This window comes from Lonchura striata, chromosome 6 (assembly GCF_046129695.1).
Source record: "Lonchura striata isolate bLonStr1 chromosome 6, bLonStr1.mat, whole genome shotgun sequence".
Classification (NCBI taxonomy): domain Eukaryota; kingdom Metazoa; phylum Chordata; class Aves; order Passeriformes; family Estrildidae; genus Lonchura; species Lonchura striata.
The window spans coordinates 66,011,603-66,026,402 of record NC_134608.1 but is presented as its reverse complement, the minus strand read 5'-3'; the positions used below and the strand labels follow the sequence as shown (position 1 = coordinate 66,026,402).

At 46.4% G+C, this 14,800-nt stretch overlaps 1 protein-coding gene across 1 annotated transcript in view; it reads left to right on the top strand.

Annotated features, from left to right (window-relative positions):
• The window catches only part of LOC144246558 (uncharacterized), a gene marked incomplete at its 5' end in the record, with an annotated part of 597,045 nt that overhangs the window by 404,482 nt on the left and 177,763 nt on the right, over positions 1-14,800 (top strand).

The following is a 14,800-nucleotide window of genomic DNA, read 5'->3' as shown; positions in this document are numbered from 1 at the left end:
AAGTTTGAAGTGAAAATGCCCTGAAATGCCTGAAATTTTGCAGCAGAGTACTCCTGAATTTTTTTAGCAATCTTTGGAAAGATTGCTGAAGTTTTCTTTACACAGTCACTTTTACAACTCCTAGGGAACAATTTAGTCCTAAAAGATTGAGCTACCCTTCAGTAATAGCTGCCCTTCAGCAATATCTACATATATATGTGTGAAGAAATAATAAAAGAAGAAAAATTTCTCAAATTGCCTGAAATCTGTCCTTCTTTTTATTTGACCCACCATTTATAGCAGAAAACAAAACAGGTCCTGATAGAGGCAGCTAATTAAAGGAAGAAGAAGAAGCTTCAACTTCTGAGTAAAAAAACTACAAATGAACACAGTGATAGTTACAGCATGGTCACACTGTCTAGGTGTGCTCTAACCCTTGAGCTGTAGTGCAGCAAATTTGAGTAAAGTAGCAGTGTCTTCCAAAAAACAATCTATTTTCCCTCCATATCCAAACTAAAGCTGTCAATGTACCTGCCATTAAAGCAGCTAGTCACTTACATGGGGCTGCAGGGTAAAACATTGCTTGATCTGCTCAAGTCCCCCAACTTTTTCTGTGGCATTTAAATCCTGAGAAGATATAAATAACCTATCTTTATCAATTTGGCTGATATTTAGCTTTGAGCAGCATACTAATTCATAGTAAGGAGCAAAGTGCAAGAAAAAACACTACAAACAGTAGAAATGAAAATAATATGCAGGAAAAGAAAGGCCAGTCATGAAGCAGGTGAGAGCAGCCACCCCACAGTTTCCTAAAGCCCACAGAGATTTGCTCTAGGTGGCCAATCAAGCTTTTTGGTTCTTTGGCATATCTCAATTCTTCCTTGCTTCAGGTACTCTGTACTTCTCACCTCCTTCCACCAAGGCAGAAATAGGCTGTAATAAGTACTGCAACCCAAATCCTCTCAGTCCCCAAGTATTAGTGAATTACTATCCAAAATAAAAAGGCTGCTTTAACCCCCAGCTTGCTCAATGACAGTGCCTTCAGTCTAAGGAGCAAGGTACACCCAGGAGGATTCACAGCAATGACACAAGGTTCAAATGTCGTCATGGGCAGTCAATCTTCGCTTTGTGCTCTGTGAAGCATGGCCAGTGGGCAGCGATTTAATCTCTTGAGTCACCCCTGGTTAAAAGTGCACTGGTTTCCTCTTCTTTCTTTGCCTTTCAAGGTCTTCCAAGCCAGAAGCAAGGCAGAAGCTCACAGAAATCTTGAGGTAAGAAGCAGTGTCCTTCCAAGGATTCTGACCTTGCTATGGCTCACATACGAAGCAAATCAGCCCTGCAAAATAGGACTTCTCTGCATTTTCCATGTGGATCAGAATATTCGAAAATAACTGGAAAGCTTGCTCTTTCAGAGCCATGCAGGGCTTAGGCAATTTTTTCCATTAATGTATATTGACACTACTTACCATTTCATTATCTGTTCTCCTTGTAAAATAAGTTGTGTAGCTCTGAATTTGATTTCTACTGCTTATGCTTATTATGGCAGCATGGTTATGTCACAGTGTTTCCAAGAGAAGAGATAATTGTAGAGAAAAATTTATGAGAACAATAGAAACTTCTAGGATGGACAAGCTCTCAGGCTCTGTTTCTTCAGTTCTGGAAATATTTATTATGATTACAGTGCATTAAAGACACAGAATTGTATGAGTATAGGGGAAAATACCCATAAGTACTTTTGTCACCATCTTTAAAAAGCCATTTAAAGTCATCACCATTCAACTCAAATTCTTTAAAATGCTGGTTTACATATTTTAATTGTTGCTGGCAAGGAAAGTTTAGTGCTCATGATTTTTCTGTAAGGCTGCATCCTGACCACAGCTCATATAATCAATTTTCAGGCTCCTCATAATGTTTTCCTGAAGTATCCAAAGAAAAGAAATGCACCTCATACAGAAATGATGTGAAATACAATCTGACATCAAAATGACCTGAGGTACTGTTGTTCCCTAGAAATGAAATAAAATTTAAAACAACATAAAATACTTAAAGTATAGAAATGTTTCTGTATCTGGCAGGGCAAAGTAGCACAACCATCCCAGGAGGCTTGTTCTCATTTTCATTATCACTACTGTATAGTCCACACTTCAGAAAAAATAGCTCTGTAAATTTTGGTTTTGTAGTTTTTAGCTTTAAACAATTCCAGAAAAATTGGGGGACAAAGTGGGGAGTGTTTATTTTTTATTCAGTCTTTTCAGTGGTTATTTTTTTCAGTCCATTATCCTACTGTGGCTACATTATGTTCTTATGCTCAACTTTCCAGATTTGACTACATGTATTTAAAAACAACAGCAGAGGATTTTTTTATTAAAAGCATTAAAAACAACCACTTGAACCATGAGCCATTTTACCCAGCTCTGATACTGAATTTCTTTCCTTTGTCAGCTCTATACATATGTCAGAGATTGAGGATTTTTCTTTTTATGCACAAACTCTGTACAGTAATTGCATCTTCTATGGAACATCAAATCTTTTAGCAAAAAGACCATCGTACTGAAGGAATACTTGGTTATATAACTGGGAGATATAATCCAGAATAAGTGCTTGGCCCATGCAATAGTGACTGATATCTCAACATGTCAGAGTAAATGATGGAATTTAATTGTTAAACTTTTTCAACATGGAAAAAAATCCCACTGACAGTGATTGCTGTTGGTTTGATCTGTATCTTGGCAAACCCCCAGATTTTTAGTCAAGCAAAAACAAGAACAAAAAATTTAGTTTCCCCTGCAAATATTTAAGGATTTTTATTGCTCACAGAATACTGGAAAGTGACAACAAAAAAAAAGAGAGAAAAAGAAAAAAAGTGAGAGACACCTGCTTCTGTTGGTGACTCCTGCTTGCAAGTTTGTTACTCACACCATTGGAGGCAGGAGAGAATGAGCACCTGTCCCCAGGCTGAGGAACTTGTATGGCACTGCACAGTCCCTATCTCTGCACAGTGAGAAGGATGGCTGGGGCTGAAAAAAGCCCCATTCTATCTTTTTGAGGAAGAAAGGAAGGCAGCTGCAATAGTTTTAAGAGTGGCTGACAGCTGAAAGTATGACTTGTGAAGATGCTCTTTGATGAATGTACAGCATACGTGGAGGAAAAATAAGAGTTTGCCAAGTGCAGACATCTTCTATTCTCTTATAGCTAAAGCTGCTTTGATCTCAACCTGACAAGCGATGTGTATATTATACCACTGAAACCACTTTAGTCTTTTCAACTCAATAAACAAATAGCCCAGGGACCTAAATGCGGGATGACCACGCTCCAGCACGGTGTGGGTGGAGGGAGGCAGAGATCTCTGAAGGTTGCTCTTGGGGAAAGAGGTTTATTGGGGGTGCAGGAAGGTCCGAGCCTCGTGCTCTCAGGCGTAGCATGTGGCCGGGTTTAAGAGGGCAAGGGAGGGGAGAGACAAAAGGAGGGTTTAGGAGAGGGGAAGCCCCAGGGGGGGAGGGAGAGGTTCTAAGAGGGGAGGAAGTTCTAAGAGAGGGGAGAGGTTCCAAGAGCGGGAAGAGGTTCCAAGTGGCCGCATGGCTTCTCGGAGCCCCCTTTTCAGGGGCTCCTAGGTGGGCTGAGATAAGGCATGGGCCAATGGGGTTACAGACACTGATGTTTTAGGGGCAGGTACAGAGGTGTGGGATGAGCTACACATCTTCTGGGGGGTGAGATGTGAAGAGAGCCTGACAGAGGAATGGTTGTACAACAGGGGACATGATACTGTAAAATTAATCCAAATAGGGAGGGCTACGTGACTGCTGCAAAGTTCGCATGGCCCTGAAGAGTAGATGGTGTGCAGAAAGCAGGATATTGAAACTGCTTGGTATGTAGAAATAGATAGAGAACAAAGAAGTACTAAGCTGTTCTAACTGCAAGGCCAGCTGGACAGGCAAGTATCGATCACAAATGTAGTAGATAGGGACAGGCGAACGGAAGATTTCGGGATGTGACGGAAAGAAAGACTCCTTCCCCCTCTCACCCTGCAACATGTTATCCATTTACCCCAAAGAATGTAACCACACCTAACCCAGTAGTTTTCCACTCCTGACTAACCCTAGAGACCCTACCAACCCCCCCTGACGTAGCAGAGTCCCCCAAGACTATTTAAACCCATGAGATAAGATAATAAAGGCTTTCGACCGTCCACCACACTGGTGCCTGCGTGTGTCGTTGGCCCGAGTGGCCCAGGGGAGACTGGGCTGCCGTGCTGTTCCTTGAAACCAGGTCGCCTTGCCTTCCCCTGAAGGCAACATAACTGGTGCCGAAACCCGGGAATAATTCGCTCGGGTTGCGGGTGTCGCCTGGACAAGAGCAGCGGCCAGACCGGTGAGACCGTGTTCTCGGCGAGGGAGACGTCCCAGGACCCGCAGTCGTCATGGACGCCACTGCCAGGGTCGTAAGTGAGGTTCATAAGCAATGGGGAATTGAGTGTAAGCTCAAAGACTTTTATCTTGCTATAGCAAGGCTGCTTGAGCGTGGGGCAATTGAACGCCCTGTGGATGTTTTGCATCCGGAGATATGGGAAAAATGCACAGCCGCGCTGGCCGAGGACACGAAATCCTCAGGCAGCGGCAAATGCCTTAAGGTGTGGGGAAAAGTAGAGAAAGCCCTGCGCAGAGCAATAGAAGAGCAGGAGACATGGAGCGCAGCGCGTACGTGTTTATTGGTTACACCCAAGCTAGGGGTAGGAGCGGCAACGCAAACAGCCCCTGAGGACGATCCGCCCGGGAGCGGGGATCCGGGGGGGGCCGGCGCGTCGCCCCCCTCCCCGGGCCGGGGCCCAGGACCCCCCGCAGAAACCTCCCAAAGATCCGCGGCTTCCCCATCCGCCCCGCCACCGCCGGTCGATGACCCGGTACTGGAGGTGCAGCAGCGCGCAGAGCTCTGTTGGCGGGGACTGGCGGGGGAAGCCAGAGCCGCGGGAGCCGCGGCTCGGGAGGGGATGCTGCCCACGCCGCCTCCATACGCCTTTGAAAATGGCGCCGGCAGCCAAGGGGAGGGGCGGGGCGCGGGCAGTCTCGGCGCAAAGAGCCCAGAGGCGCGGAGTTTCGCTAATGCGCGTGTGCAGGAGAAAGAGGAGGAGAGCGGCAGAGGGCTCGGAGCCGATCGGCAGCCGCGCCTGACGCCGCCACCATGTAAGGGAGAAACCCACCCCTGCAGGAGGCAGGGCGAGCCCGGGGGGCGGCAGCGGCGCCACCCCCGGGGGGAGGAGCGGGGTCGGAGCCGCACAAAACGGCACCGAGCCCCGGAAGTGTTCTGGCATTCGACTTCTGACTCGGAGTCCGACAGCAGCTCCGGCAGCCTGGAAGAGCTGACGGGAGCCGGCTGGGACTCTGAGACAAAAGGAACGGAGCCAACGCAATTTAAAACAAAACCAAGTAAAGCTTTAAGCCGCACCAAAAAGCAGCCACAATACGAACCAGCCCAGTTTACCGACTGGGGAGAAATAAAAGGGAAAAACACAACCCACCCCAAAACCTTGCCCCAAAAGTCACCGACACCCCGGCTGGCCATGCAGATGTATTCCAGATAAGCCGCACAGCCGAGTCCGATCCAAACCCAATTTTTCGTATGCTAGAAGCTACCTTTCTAACCCTAAATGAAACCAAACCGAACCTGACTAACTCCTGTTGGCTTTGTTATGATGTTAAACCCCCTTTCTACGAAGGCATTGCTTTAGACACCCCCTTCAGTTACTCCACAGCCAGTGCCCCCCACCAGTGCAGATGGGACACTCCCCGCAGAGGAATCACCCTGAGTCAAATCACAGGACAAGGCAAATGTTTTGGTAATGCAACTTTAGCAAAGCAGAAAGGCAACTTCTGCACTAAAGTTGTCAAGCCCAACAGAAAGATCGGTAAGTGGGTGGTCCCATCCGCATCTGGGATGTGGGTTTGCCAGCGATCCGGAGTGAGTCCTTGTGTGTTCCTTGCCAAATTTAATGACTCTATTGACTTCTGTGTCCAAGTTCTGATTGTTCCTAGGGTCCTGTACCACTCAGATGAAGAAGTGTACCACCTTTTCGAAGAACCTGACAGACTGCACAAAAGAGAAATAATCACAGGTATAACTATCGCAATGCTGCTCAGGCCTGGGAGCAGCTGGTACAGCCACAAGTGTCTCAGCCATCACAACCCAACAGCACGGACTCTCTCAGCTGCAAATGACCATCGATGAAGACCTGCAGAGGATCGAGAAATCCATCTCCTATCTAGAGAAATCAGTCTCTTCGCTTTCAGAAGTAGTTTTACAGAATAAGCGAGGACTGGACCTCTTGTTCATGCAACAAGGAGGACTGTGTGCAGCTTTGAAAGAGGAATGCTGCTTTTATGCAGATCATACGGGAGTCGTTAAAGACTCCATGGCAGAACTCCGAGATAGACTGGCTCAGAGAAAGAGAGACAAGGAAACCCAGCAGAGCTGGTTTGAATCCTGGTTCAATCAATCACCTTAGCTCACCACTTTAATTTCTGCCCTGGTAGGTCCACTGGCAATACTGCTTTTAGCTGTTACCATAGGACCATGCCTGCTGAACAAGCTAGTCTCGTTTGTTCAGGCCCGTCTAGAACGGGCAAACATTCTGTTTGTAGGCCAGCAACAAATGCTGTAAACCAAAAACTGCGAACACAGTCAGCTGCAAAAGCCTTCAAAACTCACCTTGCGAGATTTACTCAGGTTTACCAAAAACCCTTTTTTCCTTACCAAGTTACAAGTTTGTACCTCACTCCAGTGCCTATATCTACGACTACCTCATGTTACTTATGAAAAGGAGGGGGGAGATGTAGTAGATAGGGACAGGCGAACGGAAGATTTCGGGATGTGACGGAAAGAAAGACTCCTTCCCCCTCTCACCCTGCAACATGTTATCCATTTACCCCAAAGAATGTAACCACACCTAACCCAGTAGTTTTCCACTCCTGACTAACCCTAGAGACCCTACCAACCCCCCCTGACGTAGCAGAGTCCCCCAAGACTATTTAAACCCATGAGATAAGATAATAAAGGCTTTCGACCGTCCACCACACTGGTGCCTGCGTGTGTCGTTGGCCCGAGTGGCCCAGGGGAGACTGGGCTGCCGTGCTGTTCCTTGAAACCAGGTCACCTTGCCTTCCCCTGAAGGCAACACACAAAGATACTTTTAAGATAATAGTACAAGTCACATAGCAACCAATCATGAGCTTGGCTTTTGCAATATGTATGAGCTAATTAACGAACATATATAAACTGTGAAATCTGTTACAATAAACTGAGACTTGATGATCATGATATCATGAGTCTTGTCTCCCGCGGCATCCCTCTAACAACTGGCGCCCGAAAGCAGGGACCTGATCCGAGCCTAAGGCGAGAGGGGTGCTGCGTTGGGGTTCGGGTCCTGCGGCTGGAAGGACGGCGAAAATAAAGAGAAGAGGCGAAACGCTCTGCTCCGCGCCCTGAGTGACCGTAGAAGCGAGCTCAGCCGATACGTGCTGCCGAAGCCTGAAGGAGCCAGCAACGGTACCGACGTAACCATGGAAAGGCAAGCAGCATATGATTTATTTAGTGCTTCTCTTAGAAAAAGGCAGATTAGGGGGATTGACTTAGATAAGGATCTCCCTTCGCTATTGCATCATGCTGAGTCTTACGGCTTTTTCGTTAACCCCCATAGTGTTCATGAACTTTCCAAATGGAGAAGATATGGGGATAAGTTGTGGGAGTTAGTGTTAGATGAGGATAAACCGTGCAAGAAAATGAGTAAACTTTGGAGAGTGGTTGATAACGAATTGTTAATGTGTCAGGCAGAAAAGAGGGCGGTGGAAGTGATACGGACAGCTCTGGAGAAAAATAAGGAATGTGAACCCTCGCTTCTCTCTAGTAAGCCAAACCCTCCGGTTCTCACAAATTTTCCCATTCCCATCTCTGCTTCTGAAATGCCTGTACCTCCCATAGACACTAGTAGCATTGAGGTGCTGGAAATTGAGATCCAAATTGCTTTATGGCAACGGGACTGGGATCCCAAATTCACTTTTTGTGAACGGGGATCAGGTAGAACGGAGCAGGCGCGGGGCCAGACAGAGCGGGGCCGGCCAGCACCGAGCCGGAGGCGAGCCCGGGGCGGAGCGGACATCAGCCGAGAGACGGAAGGCTCCTTGCTGCCGAGCAGCAGCGCAAGGGGGGAGAGGGGCGTTCCTGGGGCTCAGCCGCGCTGGAGCCGGAGCAGGCGGGGCGCGGCCGTGGCGGGGGTGTCTCTTCTCCCATCCACAAGGTGACACAACAAGGACGGGAGCGAGGCGGCGCCGCCCCTCATCTCCCCGCAGCGCCCAGCAATGGCGGCGGAGATGGCGGCACAGTCCTGGTTGCCATGGCAGCGACAACGCCGAGAGCAGCAGCGCCACCGGTGGCGGGATCGCAACACTACAGCAAAAATTTCAACAGCATCTTCCCAATTTCTTACAAGAGTCAGAGACGTAATGAAAAAGTACAGCAGGACCGAGTGTTTTCCAAGATACCAAGAAGGATGAACATTATGTCAATCAATGTTATTTCAAATATGATATGGATAAAAATCACTGTATAAAGATAGAAATGTTAGTAATGATTTAATTACCAAAAATGTCTCTGAAAACAAAGAGTTGAGAAAATGTCATCTGATGGAATTTTAGTATTGAGTTTGTAATCTCTGTATTTGGGTTTTTATAGATAATAATATAAGTAATAGTGATTTTTAAGTTTTATAGATAATACGATAAATAGTGATTGTTAAGTTTTTGTAAGTAATGATAAGTAGTGATTGTTACTAATGTTATATGAGTGCTTTAAGAAGATTGTCTTAAACTATTTTAAACATTTCTTGTTAATAGGTTGATCATAAAATGTGAGTTGTCTGATTTTTGTGATAAGAATTATTATTAAGGTATTAAGGTGTTGTTATAGTATTTACAGTCAGTTTTCATATGTTTTATTGTCTCTTTAGGTGATTGATTACAAGATGTTTTTTCAGGATCCTGTGGTTTTGATTTTTTAACTACTCATGTGTTTTCTTTATCCAATCTTTTATGCAGCTGCAATTCATCTTCCTTTAAAAGTTCATTATCCAAATTTTAATTCAAAATTTCAGACTTCAAATTTTCAGATTTCTGAAGAAAGGGTTTGTTGTATTTAGAGAATTTTTGTCTTGAAAGAGATTTTAAACAGGTTCAATTATTTAATAGTTTGATAAATTTTTAATAATAAGGTTTTTTACTTATAACTGTTATTTCTAGGACTTTTGTTTTATAATGTGTTAAAACATATCCTCCAATTAGAGTTTGAGCTCTGGCCAAGCTCTGACTCTACGTGGATGGTGTGATTGACCCAGGTGTTTTCTGCATCAAAAAGTATTCAAGTCCTTTTGGCTTGACAATTTGACCATATAGGGCAGCTGAGCCTCAAAAGGAGTTTTGGAGAAACATGATCCGGACATGTTTTATCCAAATCTCTGTTGTTTTAAGGTTTATCAGCTGCTTCAGACTCTAGGATGACAATATGATAGTGTAGCACTTGGTAACTGTGATTTTATATGTAATATTAATTGTGTATGCATTGTTTTGTTTTTGATGTTTTTTCATGTTTATAACAAAGATGTTGATATTTCCATTTCTTCATGCAAATTTTAAGAAGCAGAATTGAGAGAGGACCCTCCAGTCCCTGTGGGGAGTGTTGAGTTTGTTTGTGTTTTAGCAGGTGCAGAATCTAGATAGATTTCAGTGAAGAATGTTAAACTTATCAATTTCAAGAGAACACTAATCTCTCCACAAGTAAATCAGAGGATGCACAGCAAAAGTAGATTGTACAAAGATTTGTGTTTCACCCACAGAAGATTGTAGGCTTTTAAGTTTTTTCATAAGTGTGTTTTTAATTATGTTATAGACTTTTTTGCTAAGTTTTAATGAGTTTTAGTAATGCCTGTGATTTTTCTGTTCATTTTGCCATTGCTTTTCAATGGAAAAAGAAAAAGAGGGACAATCAATTAGATAATCAAAAGCATAACATTAAGTTTATCATAAATATAGTTTGTATTTAGAATTAAGTTTGTTCCTTTCATGTTAAACAGAACAATCAAAAACATGAGAAATATGAAGTGGGGTGCACTTCTGTAATACTAACCTCATTTTTCACCCCACGAGTTGCTTCAGTGCAAGCTCTCACACAATTAAAAATCCTAGCCTACTGGACAGAAAAATAAATTAGTATTTCATCTAAAATGTTAAGTGAGCTTGCCACAAATATAGGTAGTATCTGTCATGCAGTTCTGCAAAACAGAGCAGCTGCCACTAATTTACTTCTTTTAGCCCAAGGTCATAGTTGTGAAGAATTTGAAGGAATGTGCTGTATGAACTTATCTGATCACTCTACATCCATCCATAAGCAAACACGAAAATTGACCGAGCTAACTCAAGAGTTGAAGGTGGAGGACGGATTGGGCTTAGAAGGCTGGCTGAAAGGATTGGGGATCGGACCATGGTTGAGGGACATCATCAAATATGGCATAATAGTTCTAAGCATAATTGTGATGCTTTTGCTTGTTTTGCCCTGTGTGTTTACTTGCTTGCAAGGCTTGATGCAGCAGCTTTTGCAGAAAATGCTGAATGCACACCTTCTTGTCCAAAAGGAAAACGGGGGAGATGAAGAGAGCCTGACAGAGGAATGGTTGAACGACAAGGGACATGATACTGTAAAATTAATCCAAATAGGGAGGGCTACGTGACTACTGCAAAGTTCGCATAGCCCTGAAGAGTAGATGGTGTGCAGAAAGCAGGATATTGAAACTGCTTGGTATGTAGAAGTAGATAGAGAAGAACAAAGGGGTACTAAGCTGTTCTAACTGCAAGGCCAGCTGGACAGGCATGTATCGATCATAAAGATACTTTTAAGATAATAGTACAAGTCACATAGCAACCAATCATGAGCTTGGCTTTTGCAATATGTATGAGCTAATTAACGAACATATATAAACTGTGTAATCTGTTACAATAAACTGAGACTTGATGATCATGATAGCATGAGTCTTGTCTCCCGCGGCACCCCCCAACATGTGCTCCTGAGCTGGGCCAGGCTCCTGGCACAGAGGGTGATCCTGGTAACCAAGCAGAGCTTCAAAAGCACATTTCTCTTGCTGAGCAGCTCTTCTCCCAGCCCAGCAGGGCTGGGGCACTGCCTGCAGCCAGCCCGGGCACAGCACAGAGGCACAGAGAGCTTCAATCAGTCAGGGCTGGGAAGGGGCTGAGAAGTGCCTGGGGCAGAATCACAGCCAGCCCTTGGCACAGAAACCGCTGGCTGCAGGACAATGCAGCTGCAGCTCCTGCAGTGATCTCCTAAAGCTGGAACATGCCAATGCCCACAGACCCTGTGAGTGCATTCTCTGCTCATCTCCTGTGCAGAGCAGCCAGGGGTGCCCAGAGCTGTCCTGCAGAGCAGGGTCCTGCAGCCCAGGGCGCTGTGCTGGGCCAGGGACTCTGCTGCCTGCCAGGGACAGCTCTCAGCCGGCCCTGGAGCTGCTCCCAGCGCTGGCCAGGAGCTGTGGGGGGAAGGAGCCACCCTGAGCAGGGCAGGTGCTGCTGCTGAGAGGGGCTGGCTGGGGCAGGGCTGCTCCCAGCTCCAGACCAGCCTGAGCACAGCTCCGGAGGACACTTCCCAAAGAAGGTAAGGCTGGGATTGCTGTAATGATCAGGAGCTTTCCTGAGAATGTTTTCAATTTCTTGCCTGGAGCAGGATGGGAAATTTGGGATCATGACAAAAAGATCTTTGATTTTTATATATTTTTCCTATATTCATAGCTCTGTAAACTGCTATTCTATTGTTATACAATTATAATCCTTACTTTACTTATTAAACTCTAAATTAACTCTGTTAAATTAGTATTATGTGCTTATATAACTGTAATTCTTAACTGACTCTAATATGTTTCCTACCTATTGTTTAGATTGTACAACAATAAGCTGACTATCTAAATACATTCCTGAAATACTGCATAGTCTTATTATGAGGGAGAGGACCTATAAGAAGAACATTTTGGTTTTTGACAACAATGTGAACAGTCATAACTAAAACTGGGGCAAAGAAGTCCTTGGATCTACTCCAATGTGTTGAGCCAGAGTGTGTAACTGGGGCAACTGAATGTCCTATTGGATATTCCTGATAAATATCCTAATTCATCAACCTTAGTAAATTGTTGAAATCAAGGGCCAGGTGTCCCCCATCCCCACTGCAACACCTGAAAACTTCCAGTAAAGGTCTGGTTTTTACTTTACTGCTTTAACACTGTTGCAAGGGGTTTTTTTTTCTCTTTTGATTATAGAAAACAGGGGGTTGAGAGAAGCAGAGCAGGAGTTGAAATCCCAGAATCACAGAACATTCTGAGTTGAAAGGGACACACAGGATCATCAAAGGAATGTTTGAACATTTACAGAGACTCCAGAACTGTGACTTTGGGTGGTCAGTGTCTCTGCTGGGAGCCTCCCAAAGGGCCTTCAGCCACTCCTCAGCCCTGGGCAGCAGCAGCATCACCTCTGCAGGGCCCAGCAGGGCTCTCCTGAGCTGCCCTTGCCCAGCTGCACACAGAGCCTGCCCCAGCCAGGGCCCTGCACACAGGCAGGTTTCTGTAGGGCCGGGCCGAGGGCACACAGGGTGGGATGGGCTCTGTGAGCGCTGGCAGGGACAAGGCACCTCTCAGGAGGGGATGTCCAGGCCCAGGGAGATGCTCAGGGAAGCAGAGGGGGCTGAACAGAGCAATGCTGGGAGAACAAGCCCATCCAGCCCCTCACCTTCCTTCAGCCACAGGGAATCCTTTGCCTCTCACATCTCTCAGTGGCAAACTCTGAGTGCAGAAGAAATGCTGGGGATTTATGACCTCAGAGAGCAAGCAATGATGTGTGGGTAGGATAACAATTCCTAAAACCAACTCCTGCCATCTATTTCCTTTAGAAATAAAGTGAAATTCCATTAGAAGTTCGAATGCAGATGCTACCAAACCTTTCTGCAGTAGGAGTGATTCCCCTGACCAATCCTGAATATCCAGCCTTGTCCCTCTGCCAGATGGCCACAAACCCAGGGCAGCAGAGCAAGGATGGCTCCTTGAGAGCCCCCACGCTCAGCCCTGCCTGCTCCTGGCACACTCAGCCAGCACAATGGGAGCTCAGGCAGGGACCTGGGTGAAAGTTTTCCCAGAGCAGGAACAAGGGTGGGTGAGTGCCAGCAGGACAGGCTGCAGGGAATGGCCCAGGTTTGGCTCCAAGCAGCCTCTCCTGACTTGTCCCTGTCCTTTCTCCATGAACAGGTACCCATGTGCAGCCACAGCAAATGTCCAACAGCAGCTCCATCAGCCCCTTCCTCCTGCTGGCACTGGCAGACACGCGGCAGCTGCAGCTCCTGCACTTCTGCCTCTTCCTGGGCATCTCCCTGGCTGCCCTCCTGGGCAACGGCCTCATCATCAGCGCCGTAGCCTGCGGCCACCACCTGCACACGCCCATGTTCTTCTTCCTGCTCAACCTGTCCCTCAGCGAAATGGGCTCCATCTGCACCACTGTCCCCAAAGCCATGCACAATTCCCTCTGGGACACCAGGGACATCTCCTACACAGGATGTGCTGCACAGGTCTTTTTTTTTTTTTTTTTCATCTCAGCAGAATTTTGCCTCCTGACCATCATGTGCTATGACCGCTACGTGTCCATCTGCAAACCCCTGCACTACGGGACCCTCCTGGGCAGCAGAGCTTGTGCCCACATGGCAGCAGCTGCCTGGGCCAGTGCCTTTCTCACTGCTCTGCTGCAAACAGCCAATACATTTTCCTTGCGTCTGTGCCATGGCAATGCTCTGGGCCAGTTCTTCTGTGAAATCCCACAGATCCTCAAGCTCTCCTGCTCCAAATCCTACCTCAGGGAACTTGGGCTTCTTGTTGTTACTGCATGTTTGCTTTTTGGATGTTTTGTGTTCATTGTTTTCTCCTATGTGCAGATCTTCAGGGCTGTGCTGAGGATCCCCTCTGAGCAGGGACGGCACAAAGCCTTTTCCACCTGCCTCCCTCACCTGGCTGTGGTCTCCCTGTTTATCAGCACTGGTGTATTTACTTACCTGAAGCCCCCCTCCATGTCCTCCCCATCCCTGGATCTGGCTCTGTCAGTTCTGTACTCGGTGGTGCCTCCAGCCCTGAACCCCCTCATCTACAGCCTGAGGAACCAGGAGCTCAAGGCTGCAGTGAGGAGACTGATGCCTGGATGCCTTCAGAAATATTAAACATCTTGCCTATTTCTGCAAATCATTTCTAATAAAAATCATTTTTATACTTTTTGGTTTCATTTTGGAGGTTCTTTTTCTTTGTTTTACTTTTTTCATCTTATCCACAAAGAAAAGACATTCCTTGCGCCATGTCTCATTTTGCTTCTCTCCACCTTCCCAGTGGCCACAGAGTGTGTCAATAAGGGGCTGCACTTTCTTGGATCTCCCAGCAGAGTTTTCTTCAGAGATGCCCTTTTATTGCCTTCTCTGGAGCTGCAGCAGCAATGTCTGTGTGCCGAGCTGGAGCAGATCAGTGCTGGCACAGCAGCTCTGCTCCTGCTGGCCACACCATTCCTGATCCTGCCCAGGAGCCATTGGCCTTCTTGGCCACCTGGGCACACTGCTGGCTCATGTCCAGCCTGCTGTCCATCACTCCCTGCAGGTCTCTTTCTGCCTGGCTGCTGACAAGCCACTCTGTCCCCAGCCTGTAGTGCTGCAGGGGTTGTTGTGGCCAAAGTGCAGGACCCGGCACTTGGACTTGTTAAACCTC